The sequence below is a fragment of the Otolemur garnettii genome, unplaced genomic scaffold, assembly GCF_000181295.1.
Source record: "Otolemur garnettii isolate 467f Iridium unplaced genomic scaffold, OtoGar3 scaffold00061, whole genome shotgun sequence".
Taxonomy (NCBI): Eukaryota; Metazoa; Chordata; class Mammalia; order Primates; family Galagidae; genus Otolemur; species Otolemur garnettii.
In genome coordinates, this window is record NW_003852456.1 from 1883817 (window position 1) to 1897821 (window position 14005).

The 14005-nt window shown below is 43.1% G+C and overlaps 1 protein-coding gene across 8 annotated transcripts in view; it reads left to right on the forward strand.

Moving 5' to 3' along the window:
* The first annotated feature begins 207 nt into the window (after positions 1-207).
* The window catches only part of SORBS2 (sorbin and SH3 domain containing 2), a 221407-nt gene continuing 207609 nt past the window's right edge, over positions 208-14005 (forward strand). For all 8 annotated transcript variants that reach the window (XM_023514886.1, XM_023514896.1, XM_023514890.1 and 5 more), the window contains exon 1: positions 208-736. The gene's annotated coding sequence lies outside the window, so the exon portion shown is untranslated. The remainder of the gene's footprint in view (positions 737-14005) is intronic.

Sequence of the window (14005 nt, forward strand, 5' to 3'; positions counted from 1 at the left end):
AAAAATGATAAGTCCGATGGAAAAAAAACCCCAAAACACCAAAAAACCCGCACGAGCTGTGCGCGCGCTCGCTGCACTTGACCTGCGGCGCCCGCGGCCCGAGTCTGTCTGTTAGGTGTTGCTATGGCAACGAAAAGCCAGGGGAACCCAATGAGCAGTCTGCGCCGCGCGGGGAGGACCAGCCATTTTACTTATGGAAAACAGTGTGGCATATTCTGCTGAGCTTCCCCCTGCAAGAGCCGTTGTTTTTTTTTTTTAAACGTCTATTGGCCAGGGGCATGTTGGTGTACAATTATGACCGCCACGCATGCCTGCAGGAGGCCGTGTGCACCGGCTGCTGACTGCGGTTGCAATTAGCTGATTGGAGAAGGTGGAATGCAGGGTGCATCTGCATATCTGCTCCTGGGCGGCAGAAAGGGGTTTTGTCTAGTGAAGGCGAGCCTTCTCTGCCTGCAATGTCATCTCCGCAGCTCTCCCTCAGCTCCCTCCCCTGAAAACTAAGGATCCGAAGGCAGGGTGTTGCCTTCAGCTAACTGTGTGCTCCCGGGGCGGCGTGTGTGTGACGGGTCTGAAAAAGCAGGTGTGTGCCTGCCGGCCGCTGGACTGGAACGCAGGGGACACGCTGTGGGTTACCTGCTTCCTGGTAGCAGATTGCTGGCTCCACAGGACATCTGCCTGCACGGCGGAGGCCGAGCTGGAGAAAGGGCTTCGCGGCCATCCCACTAGACGAACAGAGGTAAGCTTTTTTGGCCTTTTTGAAAACACAGCATTAAAATAATAATAATAACTGGAGCAAAACTTAACCTGAAAGATTTGCCTTGATAGTGTGGTCTGGATTTGCCAAAGACAGACAGACACACACACATGTTTTTACAAAATATTACTGGAGGCATAAAGTTGTTTCAGCAAATTTCGGTTCTGGAAATTATGTGATAAAAAACATTATTGCTGCTGTGCCTTGGGGTTTAACAGAAATAGGTGCTGTTTGAACAAATTAAGATGGCTTGCCATTCTGGCTGGTCTGCGTAGCCCAGGACATTTCTCTCTTTCAAACAATGGATTCTCTTATGACCTGCACTTTGACATATATTAAGGGAACTGCATGGAATCAGTCGGGAAGCATTTCTTTTTCTACCTTGTGAATAGTTTATTTAACTCTTAACACACCTATGTATTGAAATTAAGAAATTGCTGTCCCTAGGCTGGTCACAGTGGCTGGCGGGTTTTGTACTTGTTTATTCTGGACGGAGTGGCTGTGCTGTGCTGTTTGATTTAGTCCTGGGTAGCTGCAAGGCACACTGTGGATCCTGGAAGCTGTTTGCACCTCCTTCCCAGTACCATGCATGCCACGCTAACCCAGAGGACAACACCCCCATTGTGTTCCCCCAGCTCAGAATCCAGGGAAAGAAAGGAAGTGAAGGCTTTGACTTGAGTTCAGCACAGCTATAATATGTGGCGGTAAAACTTCTTTTATTGCAGGATTTTTCTCCCAAGCAGATGAGTTTCAGAGATAGTGAGACCCAAAACGCCACACATCTGCTTCTGTGCACGAATATTTGCAGTGGATCTTTGCTGTCCGTTGCTTGGTAAGACTAGGACAGACTTTGAAATGCCATAGGAATTGTCCTGTTGTGGGTATTTCTTTGATTTATAGTCTCTTAGGAACAGAGCTGTTATTGTAGATTGAAGCTGTTCAGTAAAATCAAAGTCCCCGGTAAGGAAATGACTACATAATGATTAAATTCCGTTTCAGCAACATTTCAGCTTTACCGAAATCAATTATTTACTTTTTGGGGGGATGGCTGGGTGATCTACCAGAAATGTCAGATCATTTATAAAGCTATTGAAAGTATTTGATGAAAAATATTTGATTGAAAACGTTGAAGAAAACCTCTACCCGCTAAAGGCGAGCTCTACCGTGAAATTTAAAATAAACTAAACTTATTTTAATTGCCACTGAGATCTGTTTCTAAGAAATATCGTTTTATCTGCTACCTTCTTCCTCCAAAATATGGCAACAGGGTTTCTTCAGAATTTTAAGTACAGTGTAATTTTCACTGATGCCTGTGAGCAGGAATCACCTGTCTCCTAGAAACAGCTCTACTAATATATACTCAGAGGGGGGAACTGTAAAGCATAGGAAGAATATTCAGCGAGACTTTTGTTCTACATGTTACCAATATCCAGGATTTAAAGACAGACTAGGCAACCTCAGCTGAGAGAACAATGGGAACATTTAATGCTGTCAGCGACTAGGATTATGCCTGTGTGAGGATGGTTGTTTGGGACAAAGTGGTGCAGCGGTGGCCTTGTACTTCGCTTATGTTTAACTTCCAAAGCTGAATGAACAAACTTAGTTTTCAGTCAAAGTCTCTGAGTGAAAGTATCGGCCAAGTACGTGACTCTATTGGAGGAGGTTGAAAGGAAGAGTCTCACACACACCCCCAATGTAACTCCCTTGGGAGAGGAAGGAATTCTTAAAAAACTAACACAGCTCAAAAATCTGAAGCAAGAAAATGATTTTGGATAGTTTTATGTGGGGAGAGGGGCTCTGTACTTTAGAAGAACAGGTAATAGAAACACCTAAGACACACCTGGCTGCTGCGCCCTGTTGCCTTTTTTGGTAGCGGTTGGCCCAGGAGAAGAGTGACACACTCTTTATACCTGTGCTATTTTTTCCTACGCTAATAATCTTTTTAAGGTGATTGCTGTGAAAAGATGAGCTCTCTAAGCCCAACTCTGCACCGCTATTAATTTAACATTTTGAGATCCATACTCAGAGATGCTCCCACCACCTCCTTTGCTGCGTCTGAATCTTGCGTTTACAGCACCACACTGAATTGTCTCTGCTCAAACCTTCCAGAGTTCACTAATTTCTGATTCTAAAGTACTTTTTCCACTGTCCAGAACTTGGCATTCAGACGGGACTTCACTAGCTTCTTATTGGTTACTGTAAATAAGGACTTAACCTTGAAATAGAAGCCCTGATACTGCCTTTTATCAAAGAAATCTGAAACGTTTAAAAACAATAACAACAATGAGGCTTTAACTTCTCTGATATGAAAATGTGGCCTTAGGATCACATTTTAATACGAGATATAAATGTCCTATAATGGATCATAATGTTCTGAGGAAAAAGCTTATGACATATAAATTTAAAGCAAAGTAACTGCAAAGTTTTAGTATGCGGATAATACTACTTGACTATCATTAGGTATATTGTAAGCATTTACAGGGGAAAATAAATATAGAAAATAACCTCATTTGAAATTTGCCATAAAATCGGACTGTTTAAAACTCATGCTGAATTGATGCTGATTGGCAGGTGATTATATGGAAGATACTTATGAAATTGTTTTTCATACTGAAACTAGAAAAAAGTAAAGGTGAAGTGAAAAGAAACTAAATAATTCAAAGGAAGTCTGCAATGGCAGAATTTTCTTTTTTTTTATGTTTTTGAGACAGAGTCTCACTCAGTCACCTTGGGTAGAAGGCTGTGGTGTCATAGCTCACAGCAACCTCCAATTCCTGAGCTCAAGAGGTCTTCCTGCCTCAGCCTCCCCAAGAAAGACCTGGGACTACAGGCACCTGCCACCACGCCCAACTAGTTTTTGTATTTTTATTATTAATTAATTTTGAGACAGAGTCTCACTTTATCACCCTTGGTAGAGTGCTGTGGCATCATAGCTTACAGTAACCTCAAACACTTGGGATCAAGCAATCCTGCTGCCTCAGGCTCCCCACTAGCTGGGACTCCAGGGGCTCACCATCACACCCGGCTAGTTTTTTTATTTTTAGGAGAGATAGGGTCTCACTCTTGCTCTGGCTGGTCTGGAATTCCTGAACTCAAGGGATCCTCCCACTTCTGCTTCCCATGAGACACTGCGCCTGGCCAGAAGAATTTCTTTAAATTTCCCTAAATAAACCTGAAAGGTTACTGATAATAACTCGTTATATTATACTTCCCTATCACTTGGATTATTCTTATTAAAAAGCATCACTCTTGATACAGACACAGTTGAGGTTGTAGAGACTTTGCGTACCTTGTTCTAAATTTGATGGCATGATTTTTTTTTTTTTTTGGATAAACTTAATCTCAATAGTTCTGTTATGGAAAAAATTGCCACAATTCTATAATCAAAAGTAAGAATATGTCAGTAATTTTGTTAAGAAGTAATAAATGCCTCTAAGATATCCATGTTGAAAGCAAAATAATGGGTTCTAAGGAATCCAACAAGCTATAGCAAAAACAGACTCTTAATTAAGAGTTCGGACACTTGTAAAAATCTTCTAAGGTCACAGCAGGGAACAAAATGAAGAATGGTAAATTTTTTTAATGTTTGAAAAACAAACACAAATGAAGTTTTGGCCATGTTGCAGAAAGTTGCTTCTCCTTTTCTTTTCCTTTTTTTTTTCTTTTTTCTAAGACAGAGTCTCACTCTGTCACTTGGAGTGCTGTGACATCATGGCTTACAGCAGTCTCTAACTCCTGAGCTTCAGGAATCCTCCAGCCTCAGCCTCCTGAGTAGTGGGACTACAGGAACCCACACAATCTCCAGGTAATTTTTCTATTTTTAGTAGAGATGGGGTCTTGCTCTGGATCAGGCTGGTCTCCAACTCCTGAGCTCAAGTGAGCCTCTGGCCTCAGCCTCCCTGAGTGCTGGGATCACAGGAGTGAGTCATCGTGTCTGGCCAGAAAAGTTATTAGTATAAATGTTCATTCTGTCCTCCTCCTCTAAAAAGAAGGTCCTATCCCTCCTTGTAGGTGAAGATAGCCACCTTCTCAATGGCCGGTGGTCCTGTAAGAGGTGAGCACTACAGAGATAGCCACCCTGCTGAGAGAAACAGGCTCACGCTCTTGACCATGAGGAATTGTCCTCCACCTGCTGATAAGAGTCAGCTACTGCTGCCCCACTGGGTGTTTCCAGTCCCTTTCCTAATACTTTATACAGTTTGCCTCTACCTTACACTATTTAAAAGCAGAAGTAAGGAGGGAGAGGGGAGAGAGGAGAGAGGGAAATTGGAGAGCTCTCACCTAATGGGCACAATGTAAGGGTACATGACATACCTCCTGGGTGTGGGACACAACTACAACAGGGACTCTACCTAACAAATGCAAACATTGTAACCTAATCATTTGTACCCTCAGTGATCAGAAATATATATATATATTTTTTTTGAATTAAAATATATTTAAGAAAGTGACAGTTGGTTGCTTACAAGTGAGTTGCTGGGGCAGATGATCAAGATGCCTTTATACCTAATCTTTACAGTTCTCTGAGCCAAAGGTAACAAGGGAAATGTGAGTTGATAACAATGGCCTCTGCTGTGCTTGTGCTGTCACACTTGGTGAACAGTTTGAGCCCTTTCTTTTTCTTTCTTTTTTTTTTTTTGAGACAGAACCTCAAGCTGTTGCCCTAGGTAGAGTGCCGTGGCATCACAGCTCACAGCAACATCCAGCTCCTGGGCTTAAGCAATTATCTTGCCTCAGCCTCCCAAGCAGCTGGGACTACAGGTGCCTGCCACAATGCCCGGGTATTTTTTGGTTGCAGTTGTCATAACTGTTTAGCAGGCCCAGGCTGGATTTGAACTTGCCAGCTCTAGGTGTATGTGGCTGGTGCCTTAGCTGCTGGAGCTACAGGCCCTGAGCCTGAGCCCTTTCTAAAACAAGTGCACTTAATCTTTCGGATACGTTCTTGCACTCTAGTAAACACTTAGGTCTTTTGTCCTTTGGGGAGGAGCAACTTTTAAAAGAACTTGCCTCTCAGTATCTAGCCTTGGAAATTTATATAGCACAGCACTACAGATAATGAAGATGGAACTTCTAGAACCCCTTAGTTGTTCTGCTTTAGCCTGAATAGATGTGTGTTTTGTGATATACCCAGAACACAGGTTCTGGCTGTGCGCAGTGGCTCATGCCTATAATCCTAGCACTCTGAGGGGGGAGGCCAAGGTGGGTGGATTGCCTGAGCTCACAGGTTTGAGACCAGCCTTAGCTGACAGGTTCGAGACCAGCCTGAACAAGTGCGAGACCCCTTCTCTAAAAAATAGCTGGGTGTTGTGGTAGGTGCCTATAGTCTCAGCTACTTGGGAAGCTGAGAAAAGAGAATCACTTGAGCCCAAGAGTTTGAGGTTGCTGTGTGCTGTGAGATCAATGCATTCTACTGAGGGTGACAAAGTGAGACTCTGTCTCAAAAACAACAACAACAAAACAAACAACCAACAACACAGGTTCAAACCATTTTTAGTAAAGGGAGGTCAAGAAAATGGCCAGGCCAGGTGCAGTGGCTCACACCTATAATCCCTGCACTCTGGGAGGCCGAGGCAGGTCAATTACCTGAGCTTAGGAGTTCCAGATCAGCCTGAGCAAGAGCAAGATCCCATCTTTACTAAAAAATAGAAAAACTAGCTGCATGTAGTGGCAGGTGCCTGTAGTCCCAGCTACTCAGGAAGGTAAGGCAGGAGGTCCCAGTTATTCAGGAGCTAAGGCTGAGCCTGAGTTCAGGAGTTTGAAGTTACTATGAGCTCTAAGGCCGTAGCACTTTAGCATGGGCAACACAGTGAGATACTGTCTCACACACACCCCAAAATAAAAGGGGGAGTGGCCAAAGGCAAAAAGTGAGGAAGAGAAGGTACAGGTTATTTGTGCAAAACAGAAGTTATAGGGAATATTCAACTTTCTTTAGAATAGTGGTTGAGCCTTGGAGACACTCTGCAAACAGGTCAACATATTGAATATGCAGCCAGTATTTGTTGAATGAATGAATGAAGGGCTCATAGTAACCAGATTCTTACACTAACACATAATTAGAAAGTGCTGTCTGAATTTAGAGATAAAATGACAACTTTGAGGCCTGATGTGGTGGCTCATGCCTATAATCCCAGCACTCTGGGAGGCCAAGGCAGGTAGATTGCTTGAGCTCAGGAGTTTGAAAACAGCCTGGGGAAGGGCAAAACCCCATCTTCAAAAATAGCGGGCCTCGTGGCAGGTGCCTGTAGTCCCAGGTACTTGGGAGGCTGAGGCAGGAGGATCACTTGAGCCCAGGAGTTTGAGGTTGATATGAGCTATGATGCCACAGCACTCTACCCAGGGTACAGAGTGAGACTCTGCAAAAAAAAAAAGAAAAGAAAGAAAGACAGAAAGAAAGCTTAGAAATTTTTCTGATATTGATTGAAATTTTAAATCATAAAACAGAAAAAGTAAAAATTTTAGAAAATACTATTATTTCAAAAAATAAAATATAGTATTGAGAAGCACTATATTTTAACAATTATACAGATAATATAGAAATGTTACGGGGCGGTGCCCATGACTCAAGGAGTAGGGTGCCTGCCCCATATGCTGGAGGTGGTGGGTTCAAACCTAGCCCCAGCCAAAAAAAAAAAAGAAATGTTACAAGTAGCGTAGGTCTATGTTAGTGAAGTTTTACCACGTGTCTAATCTTCCCTGTGGGCAATAGTGTTTTATTCACATTTTTACCCCTATCATCTTACTATGTGCATGGCCAAGAGTCACTGAAGATGACTTTCTAGGCCAAATAGGTTATTTCATGAAAGATCAACAAATAGAATTTAGACCCAGGTAAAGAGTCCTGGTCAAAGTTATATGAACTATATGTGATTCCATGTAACTTTCATCATGAGAAAATTCATTTGGTCTATAGGTCTTTAAATGTTTGTTTGTGGGGGGTGGTGCCTGTTGCTCAGTGGTTAGGATGCCAGCCCCATATACTGAGGGTGGTGGGTTCGAACCCGGCCCTGGCCAAACTGCAACAAAAAAATAGCTGGGTGTTGTGATGGTTGCCTGTAGTTCCAGCTACTCAGGAGGCTGAGGCAAGAGAATCGCCTAAGCCCAGGAGTTAGAGGTTGCTGTGAGCTGTGATGCCACAGCACTCTACTGAGGGCAACAAAATGAGACTCTGTCTCTAAATAAATAAATAAATGTTTGTTTGTTTTGGTTATTTGTTTGGTTGTTTGCTTATTTTTGGTTAGTATTTTTTTTAATATAAAACACTAAGCTAATTGTCAGAGCAATTCTTTTTTTATTTTTATTTTTATTTTTTGAGATAGTCTCACTCTGTCACCCTGGGTAGAGTTTCGTGGTGTCATAGTTCACAGCAACCTCAAACTCCTGGGCTCAAGTGATCCTCCTGCTTCAGCCTCCCCTGTAGCTAGGACTATAGGCATCTGCCACCACACTCAGCTAGTTTTTCTATTTTTAGTAAGGACAGGGTCTTGCTCTTGCTCGGCCTGGTCTCGAACTCCTGAGCTTCAGGGATCCTCCCGCCTCAGCCTCCCAGAGTGCTGGGATTACAAGCATGAGCCACTGAACCTGACCAGAGCAATTCCTTTTAAGTCATCCAGCCTTTCCCAACAGGGTAAATCACAACACATCCAAAAATGACTTGGCTTCTTTAAGCCACTACAGATTTTTCCTCTAGAATTTGATCTCCTGAGCAACTTAACTACATATAAGTTATATCTAATAATTATGAAAATAATCAAAAAGTGGGAAGGCATAGTTATCTTTGTCACCAGAAAAACCATTATTTATTTGTTGAAAATGCATCTGTCTTGGGAAAAGGACTTTCTTAGATCAGTAGCTCAGATAACTGATAACATATCTTGAATTCCTTTGCCCTGACTTTTCTTAGAAGCATAACTTTTTATATGATATGCTGTCTGAAATCTATCATATAAAAAGTTATGTTTGTAAGTAAAGCCAGATTTATTGTCACTTACTGACTTCCTTTCTCCCATGGATTTAATTTTATAAGACTAACATAACTGATTCATATGATGGGTAACATAACATTTTCCCTTAAATCAAAAATATTTTGGCTAAATTTAAAATTAGGTTTTAGATTTATGGACAGGAAAGAGGGGGTACCATCACCCTCATCTTATAAAAGCCAATGACAATCAAAGCCATAAAGAATATAGTTTAGTTTGAAAAATCACCTTCCTATCGACCCAAATTCCCAAATGTACATTCAGTGCCTCATACTGATAGTTATCTGGTAAACACAATTCGACTTGGCCTATATATTATTTTGTGGTCTAATATTACATCATACTTATTTCGAACCCTAAACTTTTGCTTCCTTTGGAACGAACTGGGAAAACACACCCTCAGGACTCTGGTTTGCTTGCTTTGGCTCTGACATTTAATTTTGTAACTGTCAAGAAGTGAAAGATTTTGACTATAAAATGATGTTTCCTGGGGAAATGTTTCATTCATGAATTGCCTGCATCGCAGACCCCTCAGTTGTTTTATTGCATTCTGCTTCCAACCCAGCCTGTGGGAAGAGGGGCTGTATTTCTATGGAACAGATGAGGCCTTTGAGAAGGAGAGAACATGAGCTTAATGACTGGAACGCAGAAGGACTCTGGCCCTGGAATGTTTGTTGTCGACGGGGTCACTGAACCCACAGAGCTTTTGAGTTCGCTAAGCATTAGGAAGAGTGTTGATTTGAAATTGAAATGTTTCAACTTCCAACCAACAGTTAAGCACCTTACAGAAATACATCTCAGAGTAAAGAACGGTCTGTTTGCCCAACATAACAGGTCGGTGACATCAAGAAATGTTACTTCCCCAAAGGTGAGGTCATTAATTGGTCAGTATATTCTCTCGGGAAATATAATCAGAATTTCATCTGGCAAGTCTGATGCCAGGTGACAAATGATGTGAGAGTTATCATCAAATTATATTTGCCCAACAAACATATCTGGGCTTAATGGTAGGATGACAAGTTTTCTAACTCTCCTTTACCAGACGTTCTTAGAATGTTGTCTCAATTTTCAGTATGTTAATTAATATAAGTCAGCTGGCTGTAGTTAGGCTTAGAAAAGCTCTGTAGGTGCTCCCTCCAGGTGCACTGGAAGAGAATAGAATGACTCTAGGCCAGCGGTTCTCAACCTGTGGGTCGCGACCCTTTGTAACAATGAAAATACACCGTGGCATTAGGAAGGTTGAGAACCACTGTTCTAGGCCAAGATTAGGATATAAAAATCTAAGTTATTTTGTATTTTAGAAGGGGAGGAGGGAAAAGAGAGAAAAGGAGGGGGCATCCTAAAGAAAGAGAGAACGCCCAGCCTGGGGCCCAGGGCGCAGCTGAATTTAAGGGGGACATAAAAGCAAGCGTGGTGAATTCACAGTGGATTGGGAACACTGGTCCATGGGCTTATCTGTGGCAAATCCAAAGATATACGGACACAGAGGAACTACTGGAGGCTTAGTGGGACAGATTCTGAAAGACAAAGGAGCTTGTGAAAAGATAAATTACGTTTTCTTTTGGTCTGCAGGGCTCCTCAATGGTTTGTGAAAACAGAAAGAAAGGCAGGGAGATAGATTTCAGTCCTCATTGAAAAAGTATTTTCTCTTATTTCTTTCTAAAGACGACCATCCTTACGGCCCTGCCCTTTCTGATTTTACCTGGCATTGAAAAGGCTTTACTAAGAGAACCTAGAGAAAAGTCCTCAGTTCTGGATGCAACTTAAGGAGAGACCAGACCCAAGTGTCGAGGTCAGAGTTACAATTGTATATTGCATCTTTTATATATTCACTTATCGTAAAACCATCAAGGACCTTCTATGTGTTTAGGCTGAAGGGAGAGAAGAGAAAGTAAGGCAGGGAACCAGCAAAGAACTACGGTTTAGTGAAGGAAATGACAGGAAGGCTACACTGAATTACTGTCATTGAGGGTGATAACGTGATGTCAGAGATGATCAATGGCTTTATTTATTCCTTCAGGAAGATTTGCACAGAATAACCTGTGAACATAGAAATTCTTTAATTCCCTCAGAAGGTGAAGTTCTAGCAGGTGATAATTGCTCAGAGAAGGGAGGTTTCTTAGGGGATCAGGAGAGAAGACTCGAGAAACTGGTATTTAAATTAGGCTTTGGCTGAGCGGGGCTTTGACAATAGCTTGGAAGAGCAAGCTCCGGAGCACCAAGAATTGTTTTATGCAGCTAGTGTTTACTTAGCATTCCTTCACTGCTCCCTGGCGAGTTGTTTACTTGGCCACAGGCCCCTGTGAGGTGTGTGCTGTCATCACCATTTTGCATGAGAAAAGAAGAAACTGAGGCTCAGTGAAAGGCTCCTTGGATTCTCCTGTTACCAAGTGAATTGGGTCTTGGAGAAGCCTTTCATTCCAGGGCTGAGGTAAGAGCGCATCAAAAGAGTTAGAAGCCAGTATGTTTTTCAACTAAGAGAGAAGAAGAAAACCGCACACTCACACAAACCCACAAATAATTCAGTTAATGACTGGTCCAAGAACCAGAGTAGACATGTTTTTCCCAAAAAAGACACACAAACAGGCACGTGAAAAGGTGCTCACCATCCATCACCACTCGTCAGAGACGTGCAGACTGAGACTGAGATGGTGATGAGATACCCCTCACACCTGTCAGGATGGCGTCTCAAAAAGGGGAAAGATAACAAGCGGGTGAGGACATGGAGAAAGGGGACCTGATGGCAATGCGAATTGTGACAAAACAGTACAGAAGTTCCTCAGAAAATTTAAAGTAGAGCTAACATATGATCTAGCAATTCCTGTGTCTGATTTTATCCAAAGGACTGAAAAAGAAGTGGAAACAACATAGGTGTCCACCCCCGGATGCATGGATAAAGAGAACATGGTGTGGAGAATGATGTCTATATACATTTATTTGTATGTATATGCCATTTGTATATATATATTTATATATACATACATTTATATGCAGTATATATACACACTTATGTATATGTACATGCATATATGCATATACGTACACACAGACATTGGAAAATTATTCAGCCTTAAAAAAGAAGAAAATCTTGCCATTGGCCTTAACCTCAAGTCCACCGTGCTGGGTGAAACCAGTTGGGCAGAGAAAGACGAGTACCACATGGTCTCACTTATATGTGGAATGTCAATGTCAAACTCCTAGAAACAGAGAGAAGGGAGCCCGAGGGTCTTGGGGGCATGAGAGATGTAGGTCAAAGGGCACGAACTCTCAGTTCTAAGATGAATAAGTCCTGGGGATCTGATGTCCAGCGCAGTGAGCATAGTTAGTGATACTGCATTACTGACTTGAAATTTGCCAGGAGGTCTTGAATGTTATTGCCACACATATACAGAAAAAGTGACTGAGGTGAAGGATGTGTTAACTAATATGATTATGCCAGTCATTTCAAAGTCTATACACATATCAAAGCATCACGTTGTGCACCTTAAATACATACAATCTGAAGGGGAGGGGACGGAGTATGTTTTTGAGGATGCAGAAGTAATGGGTAGACTAGGAAATGGGGGGGGGGCAGTTCCCAGCTGAGAGAGTAGAAAGGAAAGAGGAGAGGGAGCCAAGTGGGGAAACTGGCTTGTGGGGGCCGGTGAGGATGCAAGAGGATGTGGGGCTACTCCAGGCGCAAGAGAGAAGTCCCAAGGCCTGGGGACGAATCCTCCGTGTCAGCCAGGCCGGGTGGCTCCCCTGTGTTATCCCAGCACTCCGGCAGGCCGAGGCGGGTGGATTGGCTTAGCTCAGGAATTTGAGACCAGTCCGAGCAACAGTGAGACCCCATCTCTACTAAGAGTAGAAAAAAATAACCCACCACTGTGGTGGGCGCCTGTAGTCCCAGCTACTCAGGAGGCTGAGGCGGGGAATCCCTTGAGCCCAGGAGTTTGAGGTTGCTGTGAGCTATGATGCTACAGCACTCTACCCAGAGTGACAGAGTGAGACTCTGTCTCAATAAATAAATAAATAATAAAATAAAATAAAAATCATCTAGTGTAAATTGCCATGGTTTTGAACGTCTGACAGAGGCAAGATTTCTCTGATCTAGTCTGTCTCGCTGGGTTGAGTACAAACCAGGCTGGGAGCTACTGGTTGGCAGCAGGGACTTTGACCCCACACGGTGTGGGCTGGGAGTTCTGTTCTGAACGCTGACCGTGGGAAGGTACAAGGCCCGCTCATCCCAACTTGTGCTGCTCACAGCTCTGCGCCTGACGTCAAGAAGGCCGGGCCATGTCAGGTGCTGCAGCCGTGGGTTGTTGGCGGAAAGTGACAGCAAGACGAGGTCCTCTGGAGTTCTCTGGGGTCCTCCGGAGTCCTCTGGGGTCCTCCAGCGTCCTCTGGGGTCCTCCAGCGTCCTCTGGGGTCCTCCAGCGTACTGAGAAACTGCGCGCATTGGTATGAGTGGAGCTGCCCCGGGGCAAGAACCGGGTCACCTCTGCAGTGGTGAGAGATCTAGGGCTCAGAGGGGCTCTTATGCTCTCCCATCAGATGGAGAGTTTGGGGTGTTATAAAACTTGGGCTTTGCCATGAAAGCTGTGTTAACCAGTTTGATGAAAATATTTCAAATTGTATATAAAACCAGCGCATTGTACCCCATGATTACATTAATGTACACAGCTATGATTTAATTAGAAAAATAAATAAATAAAATAAATAAAAACTTGAGCTTCATGGGGATCAGGTAAGTGGGCAGGTGGTGATGCTCTAACCAAAATGGAAATGGAGAAAACCTTTCTTTGCTCTGCTTTTGATCCAGGGGAGAAAACGTTCAGGTGGGTGGGACTTGACATGTTTGTTGGAAACATCCAGCTCAGTGTTTTTCAGTCTTTTCTGTCTTATGGCACACTTGAACCTATAGCTAAACTTCTGAGGCACACTTAAATTATTTTGATTCCTCCCCCCAAAATAAAGAAGGGTGAAGAAAAGAATATACAAACTGTGCTTTGAACTTCTTCAAAAATAATTTAATGAATGATCTTTAAATTTTTCACGGCACTCCTGTTGAAGATCATTGATCTAGCTGAACACACCTGGTAGGCAACTGGAAATACTTTTCTAGCTATGAAAAAGAAGCGGGGTGAGGGCAGCGCCTGTGGCTCAGTGAGTAGGGTGCGGGCCCCATATACTGAGGGTGGCGGGTTCAAACCCAGCCCCAGCCAAACTGCAACAACAACAACAAAAATAGCTGGGCGTTGTGGCGGGCGGCCAGCTACTTGGGAGGCTGAGG